Source organism: Bos indicus x Bos taurus, chromosome 21 (genome assembly GCF_003369695.1).
Source record: "Bos indicus x Bos taurus breed Angus x Brahman F1 hybrid chromosome 21, Bos_hybrid_MaternalHap_v2.0, whole genome shotgun sequence".
NCBI lineage: Eukaryota > Metazoa > Chordata > Mammalia > Artiodactyla > Bovidae > Bos > Bos indicus x Bos taurus.
The window spans coordinates 67367441-67390884 of NC_040096.1; the positions used below are offsets into that span (position 1 = coordinate 67367441).

Consider the following 23444-nt stretch of genomic DNA (forward strand, 5'->3'; position numbering starts at 1 on the left):
TCGGTCCCTAGCTGTGCACCCGACGTTGCTCCTTGTGTTGGAGCCTGGCTGCCTGCTCAGCGGACGGTGGAGACAGCAGGAAGCCGGGGAGGCGGGGGCCTGGCTCGCCAGCCTTGGTGTTCAGGCAGTGAACCTGGCCGGCGGTCCTGTGGGGTCCTGTAGCCTGCTCCCCCTCCTCCCCCATCTCCCTGGGGATGCTGTCTCCCCCAGGGCACTGCCCTGAAAGCGCTCTTGGTGCTGGACCTGGGGGCCGGGTCTCAGCCCCGGGCAGCTTCCCCGGCCTGTCCTGAGGTATTGCTTGTTCCAGGAGGCACAGCGTCTTGAGGTGAGACCCCTGGCCCCTCCTCCAGACCCTCCTGGGAGAGCCTGCTCGGGCCAGAGCACTGGGTTCTGGTGGCCAGACAGCGGTGCAGCTGCAGACAGCAGCCTTGATCCCCGATCTGAAAGGCAGCATCTGGGGTAGAGTCTGTGGGGAGCTTCTAACTGTGCCTAGAGACGTTTGATGGAAGTTCCTCTGAGTCCATTAAACCACTCCAGTGAGTGTCTGTAAAGCGTGGTGTCCCCACGCCGCCTCTCTCTGCCTTCCCTTCTGATCAGCCACCTCGTGCTGTGAGTTATCCAGCCAGTCAGGAGCTGACTTGAGGTGACCTGGTTTGATCCAGGATATTCATTTATTCACATTGCCCCTCCTTGGGGAGAGACGGGGTGGGAAAGCTGTGGTGTTCCCATAAATGTGCTCCGTCCCGGAGTGAAGCCCCTGGAGGGTGGCTTCCCCAGGCGGAGCCCCTGGACCCAGGCTGGGGGCCCGTGTGAGGGGTGGGGTGACGCTGGGGCTCCCACCTGGGCGGTGGCTGACATCCTCTGGGCCTCGGGTGGAGGTGACCCAGGGGGCGCCTCCCGGTGTGGGGCCGGGGGTCTGCCTTGTGCCCCTGCCCCTGCGCACCAGTGATGCTGGGCCCTGTGGGCACTCAGCCTCATTTCCCCATGGTGTGGTCGCTTCCAGGGCAGACGGGAGCCCAGAGGAAGGGCCTTGCTGCTTGCTGCTTGTGGTGGGAAGAGGTGCAGTGGTGAGGGCTTCCTGGAGGAGATTCCGGGGCTGGAGGCGTGAGGGGAGCCAGGTGGGCAGGGGAAGGCGGAGCAGGACCCCCCACCCGGGAGAAGAGCGTACGTCTGCAGGCAGCTGCGGGTGTCCCTGGAGGAGGGACCCCTCACTTGCCCCTCGGGCCCGGCTCAGCATGGGGCTTGGCGGGGAGCGGCCGGAGCCGGGGCAGGCAGCTGGCGTCTCTGAGAGGTGGCGGTGTGGGGAGGCTGGTGCAGGGTGCCCCGCTCGGTCCAGGCTCTGCCCCCTGCACTTGGTGGCCAGGCGCTCAGGGCGGCTGTGTGCTTCAGGGACTGGGTGCCTGGGTGTCTGTGAGGCGGTGGCGGTGGCGCTGAGGGTCCCATGGGCTTCAGGGCAGAAACCGCTCTCGCTGGGGGTCGCAGATGTGTGCTGGGGACACTGCACCATCTTGAGGGCTGCCGCCCTCATCCCCCCTTTTCCCGGGGGTGCCCGTCCGTCAGCTACTGCCGGGCACTCCTCCTCGCCGAGCTGGCCCACCTCCAGCCCGCCGTCCCGCCCCCCCAGCCCCCACGCCCAGGGTGGCCTGTCCTGGGAGTATCACCCCCAGCCTGCCCTCGCCAGCAGGACGGTGAGCTCGGCCTCGGCATGGCCGTTCACAGGCAGCACGTGGGTAAGGGTCACCGAGCAGACCGAGTGGAGCAACGAGAGTTAAAGGTCACTTAGCAAGCACGCTGCTACTCTCAGTGTCTTTTCTGAGGCTGGCTCTGTGGTCGCGGTTCAGTATTTCAGGCGCGCTGTCGGAGGCGGTAGCTGGGCGCTCAGGGTGATTGCTGCCACCCGGGCGCCCGAAGCTCCCGCACCTCCTGGCCTGAGTCCTCTGGCTGCTGGGGGCTCCCCTCGGGCCCCGGGGCTGGCGGGAGGCAGCAGGGGTGCAGGGTTGTCATCGGGACACTTGAGCAGTGAGGACGGTGTGTCATCAGGCGCGTTCATTCCTCTCCGCATTTCCACCCAGCATAGCACATGGTCAGAGCCGTCCTCCAGCGAAAGCCACGAACTCGCCAGCCTGCAGGAAACAGGTTGGAAATCTAGAAATGCTCTCCTCCCCCTCACCCCAGGTTTTCGCAACATTTATTTTTTAAAAGATCTTTAGAAAATCTTTGTGATTCAGAAGGCAGCTTCCTGTGCTGGGGAGTCTCTCTCTGGCGCTCCTGCTTCTGAGCTTGGTGGCTTGCTTCAGAAAGACTGCAATGCAGCGGCTACCAAAGTGCCTGTTAATATGGCAGCAACCGGCGGGGAGGTCTTCTGCCCCCCTCCACAGCCGCGGCCCGCGGCCTGGAGTCTGAAGGAGGAGACTGAGAAGGCAATGCCCCCCTGGACATAGCCGGTCAGTGGTGAGGCTGGAGGTGGGTTTTGTGGGCACTGTGGCCAGCACAGGCCTGTCCTGCAGCAGCTCCGTGAAGTTACTGATGCAGTGGGCTGCCGGGGGACGCGAAGCTGAAGATGCCTTTGCAGTCTGTGCACGGCAATTTTGTTTCCTTCTCTGTGCTCACGGTGGATTTTGAGAAGGTAAGGGACTCTGTAAACCATGCATGATAAGTATTTTAAATATTTATCAATATCCCCGATGAAGGCAAAGAATTATGATTGAGTAGATGTCTTCTGAACCTGAGAGAGAAAAACTTTGGTTTCTTATTAAGGACAGTTTGGACCTTTGAACAGCCACCTTATTTGTGTTGACAGATGTGCTGGAAATGAATCATAAAATATGTTCTTTAAAGGGATCTGCATTTTCTCTGCCTTGCTAACAGCCATGGTCGAATTTCAGGGATGTAGCTATGGATGTAATATGCTGTATCTTTAACTTAGGGAGCGACAGTTCCGTGAATCTGGCGTGGAACGTTTTGGTTTTCAAAATCGCAGCGTCCGGCCGGACGGTGAGGTCTGGTGTCCTCAGTGCTCGTCGGCCTTCAGTTGAGCATCTCCGTGTGTGCAGCCTCGTCCCAGCCCGGGGCCAGCTGGATCTCCCTCCAGCTGTTCCTCTTTGTTTATCTAAGAGGCAGGCTGAGAGTCAGAACTCAGATTTATTTTGCTTTGAATTGGTGGCCCCAAACTGTATTAAATGCATTATGGGTGGTAATTTATATGTGCAGTGCCAAGAAATATAATGTCAGGGTTGCCATGGTGACTGCATGCATTCCGGAAAGCTTATGAATGGGTTTTGAACCTTCTGGCATTTTAAGTGAGATGTTCCAGCCGAGAGCCTGCATTCAGGATGAGTGTAAATGAATCCAGCCTCCCCGGAGCTGCGCACCCCCCGCCCGTTACCAGAGCTGTCCGTCTGGCTCCGGTCTTCCTCTGCTGACATCCGCCTCGGTCTCTCAGTTCCTGGTGACAGACTCCGGTTGAGAGGTGGTTTTTCGACTTGCCTGTGTGTGCGTGTGTGTGTGTATGCGTGTGTGCGTGCGTGCAGTGTCCTGGCCCCGTGGCGTGGGCTGGCTGTCCTGAAGGCTCCCAGCATGGTCGCCGCCCCGTGTGCTGGTGTGGGCCTGCCAAGCTCCGTCCACCTGAGGATCTCTCCAGCGACACTGCGGGGCACCCGGAGCGCCTGGCTCCAGGGAGGCGGCCCTGTCTGCTTCTGCTTCCAGGAGGTCCAAGAGGTTGGTTTTGGAGAGGGAGGCCCTGGTTAGAAAGACGTGCGTTCAAAATGCTGAACTTGTGAAAATAATAAGCAAAGGCCTAGTATCTATCTTCATTGGAAATGTGTGCAGTCTGTTTGTTAGAAAATCAGTTCCCCTGTGCATTGAAACTGTACTGATGTCTTGACTGCATGGGACTGAAATACCTGTTTGCTTTTATTTTGTAAAGGGAGTCTAGACAGCCTGCTGCCCGGAGGGCTGAGGTCTGAGGCAACCCCGGGGCAAGGACGGCTCCTGAGAGAGCCCTCGGGTTCCCGGAGGACACTTCACCCTCCTTCTCGCTGTTCACAGACGTGCAGACCGTACAGTTTAAACTTTAATCCTGAAGAAGACTCGGCCTCCAGGCTCGTGCCACTCGGTGTGCCGCCCACAGTCATCATCTGACAGTCCTTCATCTCGCAGGGAGGAGACTGAGGCCCAGACAAGTCAGGCCGCTTGGTCAGGGTCCCAGGGCAGGTCACAGCCAGCTCGGGGACCAGAGCCTGCCCGGCCTCCTCCCGAGGGTCCTTTCCTGACAGTAGAGGCGTGCTCTCAGGCCGCCGATTTCTGCTTTCCTTTTTATCCAAAGAGACCGACGGTAGGGACTGGAGTAGTGCTCTCTAATTCACAGTTGTGAATATTCCTGCCTTCCCCTCCTTCTTTCCTCCGCCATTCAGTGAGCACGGTGTGCTGGAGACTTCAGGGGTGGGGTGGAGGAGGGCACAGCTCTGCCCCCAGGCCACGTGCCATCCTGAGAGGTTAGTGCCCTGTGCGTGGGGCGTGCGGCCTGTGGGCCCAGATGATTCTGCCTCCACAGCGGCACTTTCGCCTGTCTGAGGTGTTTTCCAGAGAAGCTCGCTGCCCAGTGGTCACCGGGGGTGAAGCTGAATCATCACCTGTTGACTCAGGGTCACAATACTGTGTTCACTGGGGCAGAGCAACCTAGCAATATTGGGTGCAGCCTCAAAGTTACACCTTGTTACGGGTAATAAGAGGTTCACTCACGAGGTGTAAAGTACAACTTGATGGGGTCCTGGTGGCTCAGATGGTAAAGAACCTGCCTGCAATGCAGGAGGCCTGGGTTTGATCCCTGGGTCAGGAAGATTCCCTGGAGAAGGGAATGGCAACACACTCCTGTATTCCTGCCTGGAGAATCCCATGGACAGAGGAGCCTGGCGGGCTACAGTCCATGGGGTCGTAAAGAGTCGGACGTGACTGAGCGACTGACACATCATCGTCATGTTAAATGCTGGGTAACCCAGATTTTTTAAAAAAAGATTTTGGTCACCTCACCTGGCATGCGAGGTCTTAGCTCCCGGAACAGGGAGCAAAGCCACGCCCCCTGCACTAGAGGCTCGGAGTCTTAACCAGTGGACCGCCAGGGGAGCCCACCAACCCAGACTTTTAATTTGCTGGTCTTCCGGAAGATTGAGATTGCATTACAGACTCTGTTCTCCTCAGTGGCCCCAGTGGCGCCTCCCGTCCTGCAGATGGCCTCACTATGGGACTTGGCCAGGAGGCAAGTCTCTGCTCCTTCTCTGTGACCCCGGGGCCAGGCGTGTGACCCACCTCACCCGCTGGTGTGGCAGAAGTGATGCTGTGTGACTTCCAAGCTAGATCTTAAAAACACGGTCCAGTTTTCGCCTGGCTTCTCTTTGAGGACACTTGCTGTGGGGAAAGCCAGCACCGTGCTGTGAAGGTCAGCCAGCTCTTGCAGGAAGAGCATGTGGCAAGGCCCTAAACGAGTCATCCTGAGGCCCCAGTCAGCAGCCTCCCGGCAGGCGAGAAACACTGGTAGGTGTTTCTGCCAGTGACTGGCAGGTGACTCTGCGTTCTACTCTTCTTGCTTCTCAGCCAAGACCCCAGACACCATGGAGCAGAGCTGTGCCCAGTCCAGATCTGCAGCCCACAGAGGCTGAGGCAGGTGGAGGTTTAGGCCACTCTGTTTGGGGTGATTTATCAAATCCCTTACGATTATGCAGTGGAGGTGTGAATAGATTCAAGGGATTAGATCTAATAGACAGAGTGCCTGAAGAACTATGGATGGAGGTTTGTAACTTTGTACAGGAGGTGGTGACCAAAACCATCCTCAAGAAAAAGACATGCAACAGGGCAAAGCGATAGTCTGAGGAAGCTTTACAAATAGCTGAGGAAAGAAAAGCGAGAGGCAAAGGAGAAGAAGATATTCCCAACTGAATGCAGAGTTCCAGAAAATAGCAAGGAGAGATAAGAAAGTCTTCTTAAGTGAACAATGCAAAGTAATAGAGGAAAACAATAGAATTGGAAAGACTAGAGATCTCTTCAAGAAAATTGCAGATATCAAGGGAATATTTCATGCAAGGATGGGCAGAATAAAGGACAGAAATGGTATGGACCTACAGAAGCAGAAGATATTAAGAAGAGGTGGCAAGAATACACAGAAGAACTGTACAAAAAAAGGTCTTAATGACCTGGATAACCAGGATGGTGTGATCACTCACCCAGAGCCGGACGTCCTAGAGTGCCAAGTCAAGTGGTCCTTGGGAAGCTTCACAACAAACAGAGCGAGTGGGGGTGGTGGGATTCCAGCCCAGCTATTTTAAATCCTAAAAGATGATGCTGTCGAAGTGCTGTACTTAATATGCCAGCAAATTTGAAAAACTCAGCAGTGGCCACAGGACTGGAAAAGGTCAGTTTTCATTCCAGTCCCAAAGAACAATGCCAAAGAATGTTCAAACTACTGCACAATTGCGTTCATTTCACATGCAAATAAGGTAATGTTCAAAATCCTTCAAGCTAGTCTTCAGCAGTACATGAAGCTGGAACTTCCAGATGTTCAAGCTGGATTTAGGAAAAGCAGAGGAACCAGAAATCAAATTGCCAACATCCGTTGGATCATAGAGACAGCAAGCAAATTCCAGAAAAATATCTGCTTCTGCTTCATTGACTATGCTAAAGCCTTTGACTGTGTGGATCACAACAAACTGGAAAATTCTTAAAGATATGGGAATACTACACTGCCTTACTTGCCTCCTGAGAAAACTGTATGTGGATCAAGAAGCAGCAGTTTGAACCAGACATGGAACAACAGACTGTCTCAAAATTGGGAAAGGAGTATGACAATGCTGGATATTGTAACCCTACTTATTTATTTTATATGTAGAGTACATCATGAGAAATACCAGGCTGACTGAATCCCAAGCTGGAATCAAGATTGCTGGGAGAAGTATCAACCTTAGATATGCAGATGATAACCACTGTAATGACAGAAAGTAAAGAGAAACTAAATAGCCTCTTGGTGAAGGTGAAAGAGAAGGGTGAAAAGGCTGGCTTAAAACTCAGCATTCAAAAACTAAGATCATGGCATCTGATCCTGTCACTTCATGGCAAATAGAAAGGGAAAAAGTGGAGGCAGTGACAGATTTTCTTTTCTCGGGCTCTACAATCACTGTGGAAGGTGACTGCAGCCATGAAATTAAAAGGCATTTGCTCCCTGGAAGGAAAGCTGTGACAAACCTAGATAGCACATTAAAAAGCAGAGACATCACTCTGCTGACAAAGATCCATAAAGTCAAAGCTATAGTTTTTCCAGTAGTCATGTATGGATGTGAGAGTTGGACCGTAAAGAAGGCTGAGCCCAAAGAATTGATGCTTTTATTTTATTTTATTTTTTATGCTGCAAAAAGCTTTATTGTTTCCATATGGTCCAAGGCTTGAGAGAGGGCTCCAGGGTGTTAAAAAAGCTGCCTAGTAGCTGCAGAGAGGGGCTTCAGGCAGCCCTGATGTTAGGTGGGTTCTTCATTGGCCACTGGTCTCCAGAAGCTCCTAGTCGTGCTTGAGGGTGAGCCTTTCGAAGAGATACTCGCCCAACCCAGCCTGGGGACCAGCCAGCCTGCGGAGGTTGGTCAGGTGGTCACCCATCTTCTTGATGAGTTTCACTTCCTCATCTAGGAAGTGGTTCTCCAGGAAGTCACAGATGTGGGGGTCTCCGCGGGCAGAAGCCAGGCCATGCAGATCCAACAGGGCTTGATTCAGGTTCTTCTTTACGAGAAGGGCGGCCTCCATAGTGTCCTGGGTTTTACCCCACTCATCTTGAGATGGCTTTTGCACGTCCAGGAAGAGGGCGCAGCCGCCACGCTGGTTTTGCAGTTTCAAGAGACGCTCCGCGCCCTCGCGCTTCTCCTTGGCCAGTTCGTGAAAAAAGTGACCCACACCCTCCAGGGCCACATCGTCGCCGTCGAAATAGAAGCCCAGAGAGAGGTAGGTGCAGGAGGCCCGCAGTTGCATGTTAACCAGGCGGTTGATGGCCGCCTCCACCTCGGTAGAATAATTCTGACGAATCTGGGAGCTCATGATTGGTCGGTAATAATAAGGAGTTAAAAAATGGTGGCTCGTCCCAGTGATCGCGGACAGCTGAGTGGCTGACTCCGAAGGTTGCGACTGGAAAAAGGGTTGGGGGGAGGTCGGAGGCTGGAGCAAGGGGAGTCCCTGGGTCTGTTCCGTCCAAACACTGCTGAAGCAAGAGACAGATCCGCGGGGCCGCCGAGCGCACTTCTGATGCTTTTAAACTGTGGTGCTGGAGAAGATTCTTGAGAGTCCCTTGGACAGCAAGGAAGTCAAACTAGTCAATCCTAAAGGAAATCAACCCCAAATATCCATTGGAAGAACTGATGCTGAAGCTCTAATACTTTGGCCACATGATATGAAGAGCTAGCTAATTGGAAAAAACCCTGGTGCTGAGAATGATTAGGGCAGGAGGAGAAGGTGGTGGGGACAGCAGAGGACGAGATGATTAGATAACATCACCGACTCACTGGACATGAGTTTGAGCAAACTCCAGGAGGTAGTAGAGGACAGAGGAGCCTGGTGCGCTGCAGCCCGTGGGTCACAAAGAGTTGGATATGACTTAGAAGCCTAGTTACGGCAGTCCTTAGTGTTTCCATTCACCAGTGTTAGATAACGGCATTTTATTACATGCTGCTGCTGCTGCTGCTAAGTCGCTTCAGTCGTGTCCGACTCTGTGCGACACCATAGATGGCAGCCCACCAGGCTCCCCCGTCCCTGGGATTCTCCAGGCAAGAACACTGGAGTGGGTTGCCATTTTAGATGTAAAAAAATTAAGAAATTACTGTTTTTTAAAAAAATAATTTGCTATAGAAAAAATTTTAATAACAGCTTTTGGGAGATAATTTGCATAATGTAAGCTCTACCCTCGTCTAGCGCACAGTTCAGTAGTTTTCTGTATATTCCCAGTTGTTCATCCAGCGCAATTTTATCACCTCAAAATGATAATCAGACTCTTAACCTAATTTATTCAGCAGACAAATACAAGCGGAAGATTAGCATTCGTGTGCATTGTGTTAAGCTGTGGTGCTGTGCATCTGGGACCTAGTAGGTCCTCAGGCCGTGCTTATTGAGATGTGTGCGTGCTCAGTTGCTCAGTCTTGTCCGACTCTATGCGGCCCCGTGGACTGTAGCCTGCCAAGCTCCTGTGCCCATGGAATTTCCCAGGCGAAAATACTGGAGTGGGTTGCCGTGTCTTCCTCCAAGGGCTCTTCCCAACCTCTGAGCCACATGGGAAGCTCCCTTCATGTTACAAAATGGTGTTTCACAGGCAGATTCATTGATTAGGGTCATTTCACAGGGGTCTTCAGATGCTTGTCAGCACAAGTACCCCTTTCACACGCTTCCCTGGTAGCCTGTGCTCGGCGGCAGGACATCTGAAACGAGGTGACTCCTGTCTCCTGAGAGGCTCCACTGTTGCACCCTAACTGTGTCCCTGAACTCCCAGCTTACAGAGGAAGGGTTAGTCAGGATGGGGCTTGGGTTTGCCACGCCCTGAAGACACACCTTTGATACTCTGGGGGATTGAGACTTCGATTGTGAAATGTTAAAACCTCAGGAAAGGATTTCGTTCTGTCTTTCCCCCCAGCCGTCTGTTTCACTGAAACCCACCCCAGGGTGCAGAGGGGCGTGTCTGAGCCCTGGCCTCTGGGCTTCCATCCCCCTCCCGGGGTGAGCTTCGCCCGCACCCCCAGCCATAGGTCTTGTTGCCCAGGGTATTGGGATCTTAGCCTGGAACCTCAAGTCCAAACCCACAGTTCATAGCACATGGCTTTCCTTTTTGTTCTGCCTCGGACTTGGAGAATCGCGCTGGGCGGCTTTGTCACTCATCACCAGGAGTAGTGTGGCTTGTTGCAACACATTTGTTTTCTACATTCAGATTTGCGCCACTAGAAGTTCTGTTGATGATATTAATTTAGAACAAGGCTTCTGTTAATGAGTTGTTGACAACAGCTCCTGTATCACCTTTAATAATGTACTTTTGAATGTAATTTAATGCATGAAAGTGAATTACTTTGAAGGTTTTAGTTTGTCCCTTGCAAAAGAATGTGAGAAAAAAAGTATCTTTCTTTTTTTTTTGCACATGCAGCATGGCTTGTGGGATCGTAGTTTCTAACCAGGGATTTGAATCTGGGCCCTCAGGAGTGAAAGCACAGAGTCCTAACCGCTGGACTGCCAGGAAATTCCCGAAAAATATCTTTTCAATGAACATATTTTCTAAGCTCTGGCCAGCAACCCACTCTTTCAGTTAATATTTATTAGTATTTATCAAGCACTAATGTTTGTTAATATAGTATATTATTATATTTGTATATGTACTTACATCCTTGTGCTAAATATATGTTAGTGTATATGTTTATGTATGTGTTATACACTTACTGTATGTATAAATATATATACGCTCATTATATATACATACACACACTCATCAAAATCAAGCAGAAGTATAGCAAAATGTTTGATGCCCTAGGATTATCATGGGATTTTTTTTTTTCCCTATAAAACCAGAAACTGAGTTGATGTTCAGCATGAGCCCCTTTGAGAATTTCGGAAATCGTTGATTTCTTCTGCTCCTTTGGATGAGGCGTGCCTCCCTTGGGCGGGTTTCGTGTTGCTCGAGTCCACTCCCCCCGGGCAGGCAGCTCTGGGAAGCAGGCCCTCTGCTGCCTCCCCCTGCTCCTGTGCTGGGCCTGCGCCGCCCTGGGCACTTGGATGCCCGGGATTCCCGGGGAGGTGGTTGTGATCTGTACCCATCTTGCCTCTGTGGGGCTGTCTTGGAGGTTTTCAAGTATTTTCTGATTCAGCCAAGAACTCTTTTTTCCATTACTAGCTTCCTATTTTTTCAAGTCATTGAATAGTTCTATTTTCTTCCTCCTCCAAGAACGTGGAAACCACTAGGAATAGACGACTCTGTGTGGGTTCTTCCCTCCTTTGCTCTCTCTCAGGTTCTTCTTCATCTAAGTGGACCAGTGGATTGTAGGGGGACGGAGGTGGAGGGATCCTTCCAGTTCAGCAATAAAGATTCTTTAGGAGGATGACGTAGTTTTGAGAAACTAGTAAAACCTGTCCTCGTACTTTCGATACTTTACAGGAAATTCTCCTTCATTTTTCTCATGACAGGTGCCAGATGGTGGGAAGGGACAAGTCATTCAAGAATATCTTATCAGGCACCTGTGAGAATGGCCCCTGGGGTCGCACAGGCCTGCCTTTGCCCCACCTGCCCTGGACCACCTGGGCCTCGGGGGCTGGGTGCAGGGCACGGAGCCAGCGCTCTGGGGCCCCAGTGTGGACGGGTGTGCTCCCTGCCCTCCGTCAGGGCGTGCTTGGCTGGCCGGGTCCTGTCTGTCCTGGCGTCGCTGATGGCACTGCTCTAACCTGCAAATAAGGATTTATTTTCATGTTATTCTGATGGAAAATTTTATTAATGTAAGTATTTTATTCATATAAAAAGTGTTGACAGAGTATTTTGTGTTCAAAATATTAATTTGGGGGAAAACCTAAGAGATTTGATGTTGCGTAAACCTCTATTTAAATTCACTGAGTGAATCATAACTCTATTAAGCAAAAGCCAACATTGCAGAATGGGGTTTGTTTGAAAGACCGATTAGGTGAAAATTTCAGGGTGACTTGACAAAGTTTCACATTTTTGTATAGATCTAAGTTAAAATGATGTGAACAGGCAGGTGCCACTTCAGAAACTTTGCACTGGGGGGCCTAGCAATCTTAGCAACAGGGGTCACATTTGATTAGGAAGTACGTTTATTCTAGAGGCTTTATGTACCGTGAAGAATATTAAATTCAAAGTGATCACAAAAATACTACACTAAATATTGATATCATAAATTTTCAACATGACTGTATAAAAATATTTCAGGCGTATATTTTAAGACTAAAGTGAGTATGGAGTGGTAATGGGTGTTCATTCACCATTTCAGGGGAGTAAGAAGACTTCAGAGAAACTTACGACAATGTCAGAGACAAAACCAAACTCACCATTGCCTCTTAGTGCCAGACCGTGGCTTGTTGCACCCAAGGGCAGTTCTCACCAGCTCTGTTACCCAGCAGCGTGGGGTAGTCGTTTTACTCTTAGCTAGCTCTTTTCCTCCTCCTCGTTCAAGTCTATTTGGATAATGGTTTTCAAAAGTAAGCAAAGCAATTCTATTCAGTTCTCATATTAAAGTAGCTGGAAACCAAGCAAACAATTATTTAAATGATGTGAGAAAATTCATTTTAGCCTCACCAAGGTCTCAGCATCTTCCTTGAAGTCAGAACTAGCCTGGCTTGGTGCAGCTAAAGGTGCTTTTTCAAGTCCATCTGGTCGTGAATGCCATATGTTAGTCGTAAGGGAATAAATAAACCCAGGGATGTCAGTGCTGACATTCTAAACAGTGAAGAAAGATGCTTGGTTTTAAAAAGCGCAAATGCTTCCATTAGGTATTACTGGCGTCTCGGGAGTTTTGAGGTGTGTGTTTTGCTTCTTGAAGAGCCATGATGGCAAGCTCGCACGGAGGGAGCACTGGTCCTTGACGCCAGGCTTTAGTCCTGGTGACTCTGAACTTTGGACAGGTTGCTAAATGTCATTCTTTTAGTTCCTCAGTAGACCAAGGAGGAATTTGGACTGTATTACCTTTTACAGATAATTTGAGTGTGCAAATAGCAAATCGGATTTTCCGGCATAAATCTGTATGGATTCCCACGACAACCTGAGTCAACCACCATCCAGTGATAGACACGCAGGTGAAGAAGAGAGGTCCCGGGGGCAGACAGCGCCCCTCACTTGCTCGTGGGTGATGTTGCGAAGTTCCTGAATCTTTGTTTCTGTGTCTTCATCTCCATAACGGAGGTGGGAAGGCGAAAGGTATTTGTAGAGTTGTGAGGAGTAAACGAAGAGCTGCAAGGTTGAGTTAATAATAACTGTTAAAATAGAAGCTGCAATATGTATTGAGTGTGTCCAGTGTGGTGGGCGCATTGCAAGTGCTGAGGATGCAAGCCTGCAGGGGACACGGCTGTGTCTTCAGGAGGCCCACCGTCAGGTGCGACTGGCGTCCTCGTGGTGCAGACCAGGGTGCGCCGAGGGTCACTCTCCCTGGGAGGGAAGGATGGCAGAAAGACGCGGGTCTAATCCACCTTCGTTAAGAGGAGTCTCGTTCCACGGAAGTCAAGGGCTTGCCCTGTGTGCCTGGCACCTGGGGGAGACTACAGGGACCGTGGTCCCAGCCCTAAAGCTAGTGAAAAACTGAGAATTAGTGTGAAGAGTTAGATTTCAAGGCCCTTGAATGTAATCCTGAGGATGAAGCGTCTGCCAGGACAGTGGAGGGTGCGAGAGAGGGGGCACGGCGGGCGGGGGTGCGGTGAGCCCCCTCGTGGTGCGCGGGGCTGGGTCTCCGCCGGGCGGGGTCTGCTGGTCAGGCTTGCACGTGAGCACGCTGGGGGGTAACTGGCCTCAGGCCAGGTCAGGACACACGGGGAGAGCAGGGTGTGAAGCACTTCATGAGTGTGCATTGTGTTGTTACATGTATTTGAGTTTCATGAGTTCTAGACTGTTTCTTCACAAAAATTAAAACCTTTCCTTTCATAGTTTTTTGTTTCTTCACCAAATTTAACACCATAATATTTTCAAAAATACCTTGATTTTATTGGAGTAGAGTTGACTTCCAGTGCTGGGTCAGTTTCAAGTGTACAGCAAAGTGACTCAGTGACACGTGTACACGAATTTATTCCTTTTCCGTGTAGATTGTCACAGAAGGCTGAGCAGCGTCCCCTGTGCTGTTCAGCGGGTCCTTGGTCGCCCGAGTCACATGGAGGAGTGGGCCCACGTCCATCCTCAGCTCCTAGTGTATCCTTCCCCGCCACGTCTCCCCTTTGGGAACCATAGTTTGTTTTCAGGATCTGTAAGTCTGCTTCTATTTTGTAGGTAAGTTCATTTGTATCTTTTTCTTAAAATTAGATTCCACATATAAGTAAAACCATATATTTGTCTTTGTCTGACTTACCTCACGTAGTGTAATCATCTCTAGATCCATAGTTGTTGCTGGCATAATGTTTTAAATTAAGAAAAGAAACTCTTTTGGAGGACACATACCCAGAAAAAACGAACAAACCATAGTTCAAAAAGATACACGAGCCTTAATATTCACTGCAGCACTGTTTATAATAACCAGGATATGGAAACACCCTAAATGTCCATCAACAGAGCAGCGGATAAAGAGGATGTGGGGGTGTGTGTGTGTATGTATATACACACAATACACAATGGAATATTTCTCAGCCACAAAAAAGAACAAAATTGGGTCATTTATAGACATAGATGGACCTAGAGACAGTCATTGTCGTACAGAGTGACGTAAGTCAGAAAGAAAAAAACAGATGTCATTTATTCACACATATGTGTGGAATCTGAAAAAAGCTGGTGTAAACAATCTTACTTACCAAGCAGAAATAGAGACTTAGATGTAGAGGGCACAGACGAATGGATACCAAGGGGGAAGGGATGGCAGGGCCCGGGAGACGGGCACTGACGCGCACACACTGTTGGTACTACGCCTGAGAGACTAATAGGGAGCTGGCGAGAACCTGCTGGGTAGCACAGGGAACTCTCAGTGCGCTGTGGTGGCCTGAATGGAAAGGAAATCCGGAGCGAAGAGGTTAGATGTACATAAAGGAGAGGATCTAGCTGAGTCACTTTTCTGTACGGTAGAAACTTAACACCACATTGTAAAGCAACTACTCCAAACAAATCTTTTGAAAAGAAAAATGCTCTTTTTGGTCATCACACTTGCAGGCATGTTTTTGCACCTGTGCCTTAGAAAATAAAATAGATCATATGCAGAAACTGGACTCTGTGTAGCAGCTCTGTACCTGGCGCGTGGATGGGCGTCTTCAGTTTGCGCAGTGCTCTTCTGCTCCATTCGCCATAGAGGAGCGGGAGCGGGGGATACTTGGGAAATGAGCTGGCTGGCTTCCGAAGACGGTGCTCCTACAGCACCAGGACAGGGACTTTGCTGGTTGATTTGCTTTGAGTTGGATTCGTGTGTTCAGAGCTGGACTCCTGCTTTCACCAGTCAATACATTGACTCGGTAGCACTTGCTGTGGATGGTGTTCTTGTTATGTGTCATAATGCAGATGTGTTGACTAGATGTTACATAATTACGGTATTGTTTTATAGTCCCATTGTCTGTGTGCATATATATTATTTAATGGTAAGTGTTTATATTCTTACACTGTGTTCCTGTCTACAACATGGATACGTATGGGAACTGTTCACAGAAGACTGCAGTTGCAGATAGAAGTAATTAGAGCAGAATGGCTCTTCACATTGCAGCATTTTCTGAGAAAGAAAACATTGAAACCCTTGTAGTTGTAACACATTAGTATGATTCTGCTTGGCAAGAGACTTGTTCCTGGAGTCATCCATTCCCCCTTTGATGGAATAACAGACACCGGGTTTACTGTCCACCGGGATTGGGCTGGGGGCTTCCCAGGTGGTGCTAAGCAGTAAAGAACCCACTTGGCCATTTCGGCAATGTAAGAGACGCTGGTTTGATCCCTGGGTTGGGAAGATCCCCTGGAGGAGGGCATGGCAACCTGCTCCAGTATTCTTGCCTGAAGAATCCCATGGACAGAGGAGCCTGGTGGGCTATGTCCATGGGGTCGGAAAGAGTTGGACACAGCAGGAGGGCTAAGGAGAGTGAGTCACTGGCCTCAGGTGCCGAATTTCAGGATGCCCCAGAAAACTCAGTAATTGAGATCGGTAACATTTTAATGCAATACTTTGAGAAAATCAAATTTGATGCAAAAAAAAATAATCCATGTTGGAAAAAAGTCAAATTTTAAATAAAGACAGGGTCAGTATTAATTTTTCCTTTTGCTTCAGCTCCAGTATGGCTTGGCTCCACACTATTACTGATACTATCCTTATTTAAAATTTTGATATTTTGCTTCACATAGATTTTTTGCATTAATTTTGATTTTACCCCTATTACTGAGTTTTTTGTCACTCCCTGAAAATTTGTACCTGAGGAAAGTGCTTCACTAACCTCACCCTGGCCCCAAACCTGACTTTCATCTTAACAAACTTGAAAACCGGACACAGCGTATAGAACAATAGTTTTCAGACATTGGTTAACAGGAAGGTTAGGATTGTGTTTCCTGAAATAAGGGAAACAAGTGGAATGAGCCCTGTAAGTATTCTAGGTTATTCTCTAGCGCTAGGAGTAAACAGACTTTTTGAAATAAAGGGCTGGTTAGTGAATCTCCAGGCTTTGCAGACCAGGTGGTCCCTATCACACCCCCATTCAACTCTGGTATTGTTCGTGGCTGCTTTCATACCAAGTATGTAAATGAGCGGCCATGGATGTGTTCCAATAAAACTTTATTTATAAAAACAGTAGCAAGTTGCATTTAATCCTCAGACTATAGTTTGCCAGTTCTGGTCTAGAGACAGTTTCTGCGTTACAGGTCAGGGGCAGAGAAACGAAACAGAGCCCCCTAGCCTTACTGAAGTGACAAAACAGATCAGAGTTTGGGGAGGACAGGCAGCTAGAATTTGAGGGGCAAAGTATAAGAGAGTAGAGAGCTACTTAGGGAAACCCAGGGGTCTGCAGAAGGACCCCCACCTCCAAGATTTGGGCTGAGTGTTGGTCTACACAATCACCAGAGAAAGCACCTCAAAACCGGGAAGAGAAGCCCCGGAAAGGAGTGGACACCACACGAGCTGAGACGGTCTGTGTTCCCACCACCCCCGGGGGTGCGGCAGGCCCTTGCAAGGGTGGTTTTTAATCTTTGTGAGGGTGGATTCAGAACAGCTCTTCGGTTTAGGGCATCAGAAGGGTATCACTGCAGTAATGGGGCTGAATTAGACCAGGACTAAAAGACCACTACACACCTGCCTTAACTGATTCCGGGTAACTTAACTGCATTTCCAGAATAAAGCCCCAGCTGTACTTACAATGATATGGTAAAATCCAGCACCCAACAATGTAAAAACGTTTCAGTGTCCAGCATCTAATAAAAATTACCAGGCATGCAAAGAAGCAAGAAAATATGATAGTAACCAGGAGGAAAATCAGTCAGTAGAAAGCTGTGAGATTAGCAGACAAGGACATTAAAATAACTGATATAAATAAGTTGTACACGTTCATGAGGAAGATGAGCATGAGTGACAGATATGAGAAAGACTGAACTAGGACTTTAGAGGTGAAAAACACAGAGACTAATAGCAAATTGGCAGTACAGAAGAAGAGATCAGTGAACCTCAAGACATGGCAATAGAAATTATCCAAAATATGGTGCAAAGAATAAGGAAGACTGAACACGGTGACAGCATTAGTGACCTGTGGGGCAAAATCAATGGATTTAAGATCCACGTAACTGGAGTTCCAGAAGAAGAGGAAGCAATGGAAACAGTATTTGAAGAAGTAGTGGCTGAAAGATGTCGACATTTGATGAAGATTGCAAACCGTGAAGCTCACAAACTCCAGATAGAGTAAACAAAATCATACCAAGGTCCACACAGTCCAGTTACTGAAAAATCAGTGATGAAGAGAAAAAAGTCAGAGGAACAAAAATCAGGTCAGTGACTTCTGATCAGAACCGGTTGCCAGCCAGCAGACAACTGCCGTGTTTAAAGTACCAAAAGGAAGAAAGCTGTTAGTTTATCATTCTGTACCCAGTGAAAATATCTTTCAAAACGAAAGTGAAATAAAAATTTCTGGACCAAGAAATGCTGGAAGAATTTATTGCCAGCAGAAGTGCACTACAAGAAATTTTAAAGGAAGATCAAGTAGAAGGAAGATGATAGCAGATGGAGATTGTACCCAAAGGAATGAAAAGAATTGGGAATAGTCCATGGATTGGTGAATATTCACACTTGAATCTTTTTTGTTTTAGACTATTTAAAGCAAAATTAACAATGTATTTTGGAACTTACAATACTTGTAGAGGGAAGGAATGACAATATTAGCACAGAGTCTGGGAGCGAAGAAGGGAAGTGCAGTCACTGTGTCTCAGTGGTATCATTTGAAGGTAAACTGATAAGTTAAAGATGCATATTTCATCCAGAAAGATCTCTTGTCTGTGGGGGGGAAAAAAACATTAATTGCCGTTGAAAGTGAAAGCAATTCTCTCAGTCATGTCCAACTCTTTGAGACCCTGTGGATAGTCCATGGAATTCTCCAAGCCAGAATACTGGAGTGGGTAGCCTTTCCCTTCTCCAGGGCATCTTCCTAACCCAGGGATTGAACCCAGGTCTCCTACATTGCAGGCGGATTCTTTACCAGCTGAGCTCAGTTCAGTTGCTCAGTCGTCTCCGACTCTTTGCGACCCCATGAATCACAGCATGCCAGGCCTCCCTGTCCATCACCAGTTCTGAGTTTACCCAAACTAATGTCCATTGAGTCGGTGATGCCATCCAGCCATCTCATCCTCTGTCGTCCCCTTCTCCTCCTGCCCCCAATCCCTCCCAGCATCAGAGTCTTTTCCAATGAGTCAACTCTTCGCATGAAGTGGCCAAAGTATTGGAGTTTCAGCATCAGTCCTTCCAGTGAACACTCAGGACTAATCTCCTTTAGAATGGACTAACGGTTGGATCTCCTTGCAGTCCAAGGGACTCTCAAGAGTCTTCTCCAACACCACAGTTCAAAAGCATCAATTCTTCTGTGCTCAGCTTTCTTCACAGTCCAACTCTCACATCCATACATGACTACTGGAGAAACCATAGCCTTGACTAGACAGACCTTTGTTGGCAAAGTAATGTCTCTGCTTTTGAATATGCTATCTAGGTTGGTCATAACTTTCCTTCCAAGGAGTAAGCGTCTTTTAATTTCATGGCTGCAATCACCATCTGCAGTGATCTTGGAGCCCAGAAAAATAAAGTCAGCCACTGTTTCCACTGTTTCCCCATCTATTTCCCATAAAGTGATGGGACCAGATGCCATGATCTTAGTTTTCTGAATGTTGAGCTTTAAGCCAACTTTTTCACTCTCCTCTTTAGAGGCTCTTTAGTTCTTCTTCATTTTCTGTCATAGGGTGGTGTCATCTGCATATCTGAGGCTATTGATATTTCTCCTGGCAATCTTGATTCCAGCTTGTGATTAGTTGGATGTAAAAGAGGACATTGTTACAGATCCTGTAGACCTTGAAAGGGTAATAAGGAGTATTGTGAATAATGATATGCTAATAAATTTGACAGCCTCAATAAAATGAACAAGCCCGTTGAAAAACATAAACCACCAAATTTACTCAAGAGCAAGTGTATAACCTTTCATAACTATATTAAAGAAGTTTAATTTGTAGTTAAAATCCTTGCCTTGAAGAATACTCCACGTCCGAATAGCGTCACCGATAATTACTAAACACCTAAAGAAGAGTACCAATCTGACAAAAGCTTCTTCAGAAGACAGAAGAGGAGGGAACGCTTCCTGTCTCCTGTGAGGCCAGCACTACCCTGAAAGCAAAAGCAGCGCCATTATGGAAAGGAGAACCACCAAGCCCTGTTTGTCGTACGCACATCCTCCGTAAATGTTGGCAAATAGAACCAACTAGGCAGTATATAAAAAGCATAGTACATAATAATCAAGAAAAGTTTATCTCAGGAAATAAAGGTTGTTTTAACATTAGAAACTCAATCAGTGTAACCCCAGTCATGGACCAAAAGGAGAAAAGGGAGCGTGAGGCCCAGAAACGGGGGTGTGGGAAACATGAAGGGAAGGCAGGGTAATCGCATCAATTGCATAAAACGTTAATCATGACAAGAGCACATACACATGCATGCATACACATTCTACAACAGTAAAATTTAAGTTGGAAATTATGATAAATGGGGTTAATGTTTCAAGGCTCTTGCTGTCCAAGAGAAAGGTAAATGTATTGGTTAACATTGGACTTTGATAAGAACCTGTACATTAGAATTTCTAATGCAATTACTAAAGAGTAGAAACAGTATGTAACTTGCAGACTACTGGGGGACTAGAATGATAGCAAGTAATCCAAAAGAAGCAAATAGAAAGAAAATAAAATTAAACCTAAATGTGAGTAATTGTTTCCAAGGTAAATGGAATTAAATGTTCCAAGGAAAGTTATGACCAACCTAGATAGCATATTCAAAAGCAGAGACATTTCTTTGCCAACAAAGGTCCTTCTAGTCAAGGCTATGGTTTTTCCAGTGGTCATGTATGGATGTGAGAGTTGGACTGTGAAGAAAGCTGAGCGCCGAAGAATTGATGCTTTTGAACTGTGGTGTTGGAGAAGACTCTTGAGAGTCCCTTGGACGCAAGGAGATCCAACCAGTCCATCCTAAAGGAGATCAGTCCTGGGTGTTCATTGGAAGGACTGATGTTGAAGCTGAAACTCCAGTACTTTGGCCACCTCATGCGAAGAGCTGACTCATTTGAAAAGACCCTGATGCTGGGAAAGATTGAGGGCAGGAGGAGAAGGGGACGACAGAGGATGAGATGGTTGGATGGCATCACTGACTCAATGGACATGGGTTTGGGTAGACTCCAGGAGTTGGTGATGGACAGGGAGGCCTGGCGTGCTGTGGTTCATGGGGTTGCAGAGAGTCGGACATGACTGAGCAACTGAACTGAAATGAATTAAAAGAAAAAGATATCAAATAAGGTTTTTTAAAAAATCAACTGTATTTTGTTTATAAGAGACCCACCTAAAGGATGAAGGTTAAGAGATTTGAAAGAAAAGAAAAAAACAAAACTGCAAACTCTAGCCAACAGCAAGATTGTGTAGTGTCAGAGAAAACACAGTTTAAAGCAAAAAGCAGTTCTGGAGATAGTGTCATTTCACTTAATACAGTTGGCAGCTGGCTCTGTTAACAAAGCAGTCAGTAGTTTAAGCAAATTCATGTCTTGCTTGCATGAAGTTCAGTACACATAGTGCTGGTTGGCAGATGTTTTTTCGATGGTCGTTTGGGGATTTAGCTGCTTCCCCACCCCCATCTCTGCCATCTCCTGAGGCCCGGAATACTCTGCAGGCGCCTGTGTGTGGGGCCGAAGGAGTGAATCAGGCAGGTGTTCACAGCTGGGCTGGAGGGCAGGGCGGTGCACATTAGGATTGCATCCTGTTAGGCGGAGCCCAGGTCGTAAACCAGATTTCACTGCAGGGGAGGCTGTGCCCAGGAGGTAGAAGAGAAAAACCTGGTCAATATGTAGTCTCTGCTGCAGTTTGTAATGATAAAAGGTTCAATTCAAAAGGAAGTCATAATAATTCTATAATATTATGGGTAAGCCATAATATGACTTGTCATAAGTACGGGCGGGTTGGGGGGGGAATAGACAAATTTACAGTTACAGTAGAGATTTCAGCACTTCTCAGTAATGGATAGAATAAGCAGGCAAAAAAAAAAAAAAATCCTGTAAGCACAGATGTTTTATGTAGGATCAATGCCCTTGGTCTAATGTACATATAAGTAACACTCCATCCAAAACTGCACCATGTACAAGGGGTTAGGAGAAGGCAGTGGCACCCCACTCCAGCACTCTTGCCTGGAAAATCCCATGGACGGAGGAGCCTGGTAGGCTACAGTCCATGGGGTCGCTAGGAGTCAGACATGACTGAACGACTTCACTTTCACTTTTCACTTTCATGCACTGGAGAAGGAAATGGCAACCCACTCCAGTGTTCTTGCCTGGAGAATCCCAGGGACGGGGGAGCCTGGTGGGCTGCTGTCTATGGGGTCGCACAGAGTCCGACACGACTGAAGCGACTTAGCAGCAGCAGCAGCAGCAGCTCTGGTAGACTCAGAGTGCCTGAGGCAGTGACCAAAATGGTTGTCTAAAGAAGCCTTACAAATGGCTGAGAAAAGAAGTGAAGCGAAAGGCAAAGGAGAAAGGGAAAGATTTACCATCTGAATGCAGAGTTCTCAAAGAATAGCAAGGAGAGAGAAGAAAACCTTCCTAAGTGAACAGTGCAAAGAAATAGAGGAAAACAATAGAATGGGAAAGACTAGAGATCTCTTCAAGAAAACTAGAGATACCAAGGGAACATTTCATGCAAAGATGGGCACAGTAAAGGACAGAAACAGTAAGGGCCTAAGAGAAGCAGAAGATATTAACAAGAGGTGGCAAGAACACACAGAAGAACTTACGAAAAAGATCTTCATGGCCCAGATAACCATGATGGTGTGATCACTCACCTAGAGCCAGACATCCTGGAGTGTGAAGTCAAGTGGGCCTTAGGAAGCATTACTGTAAACAAAGCTAGTGAGGTGATGGAATTCCAGCTGAGTTATTTCAAATCCTAAAAGATGATGCTGTGAAAGTGCTGCATTCAATATGCCAGCAAATTTGGAAAACTCAGCAGTGGCCACAGGACTGGAAAAGGTCAGTTTTCATTCCAATCCCAAAGAAAGGCAATGCCAAAGAATGCTCAAACTACTGCAAAGTTGTGCTCATTTCACACGCAAATAAGGTAATGTTCAAAATCCTTCAAGCTAACCTTCAGCAGTACATGAACCGAGAATTTCCAGATGTTCAAGCTGGTTTTAGAAAAGGCAGAGGAACCAGAGATCAAATTGCCAATATCTGTTGGACCATAGAAAAAGCGAGGGAATTCCAGAAAAATTTCTGCTTCATTGACTATGCTAAAGCCTTTGACTGTGTGGATTACAACAAACTGTGGAAAAGTCTTCAAGAGATGGGAATACCAGACCACCTTACTTGCCTCCTAAGAAACTTGTATGCAGGACAAGAAGCAACAGTTAGAACTGGACGTGGAACAATGGACTGGTTCCAGATTGGGAAAGGAGTACGTCAGGGCTGTATATTGCAGAGTGAATGAATGCTGGGCTGAATGAATCACAAGCTGAAATCAAAATTATTGGGAGAAATATTAACAGTCTCATATATGCAGATGACAACCACTCTAAATAGCCTCTTGAAGAAAGTGAAAAAGGAGAGTGAAAAAGTAGGCCTAAAACTCAACATTCAAAAAGTAAGATCATGGCATGTGGTCCCATCCCTTCATGGCAAATAGATGGGGAATCAATGCTAACAGTGGCAGACTTTATTTTGGGAGGCTCCAAAATCACTGCAGATGGTGACTGCAGCCATGAAATTAAAAGACACTCCTTGAAAGGAAAGCTATGACCAACCTAGACAGCGTATTAAAAAGCAAAGACATTACTTTGCCAACAAATATCCTAGTCAGAGCTATGGTTTTTCCAGTAGTCACATATGGATGTGAGAGTGGGACTGTAAAGAAAGCTGAGCGCCAAAGAATTGATGCTTTTGAACTGTGGTGTTGGAGAAGACTCTTGAGAGTCCTTTGGACTGCCAGGAGATCCAATCAGTCCGTCTTAAAGGAAATCAACCCTGAATATTCATTGGAAGGACAGATGCTGAAGCTGAAGCTCCAGTACTTTGGCCACATAATGTGA

General features: G+C 47.8%; 1 protein-coding gene and 1 pseudogene across 4 annotated transcripts in view; one reads left to right on the plus strand and one right to left on the minus strand.

Annotated features, from left to right (window-relative positions):
• The window catches only part of TRAF3 (TNF receptor associated factor 3), a 116281-nt gene that overhangs the window by 36031 nt on the left and 56806 nt on the right, over window positions 1-23444 (plus strand). Inside the window, exon 1 of one of the 3 annotated variants that reach the window (XM_027520681.1) lies at window positions 2552-2626. The exons of the other annotated variants lie outside the window; for them this stretch is intronic. The gene's annotated coding sequence lies outside the window, so the exon portion shown is untranslated. Of the gene's footprint in view, window positions 1-2551; window positions 2627-23444 lie in introns of those variants that run through there. 3 annotated transcript variants of the gene reach the window in all.
• Window positions 7377-8112, minus strand: LOC113879388 (annotated as a pseudogene). The gene has a single exon (XR_003507310.1). The product of XR_003507310.1 is annotated as a ferritin light chain pseudogene (transcript).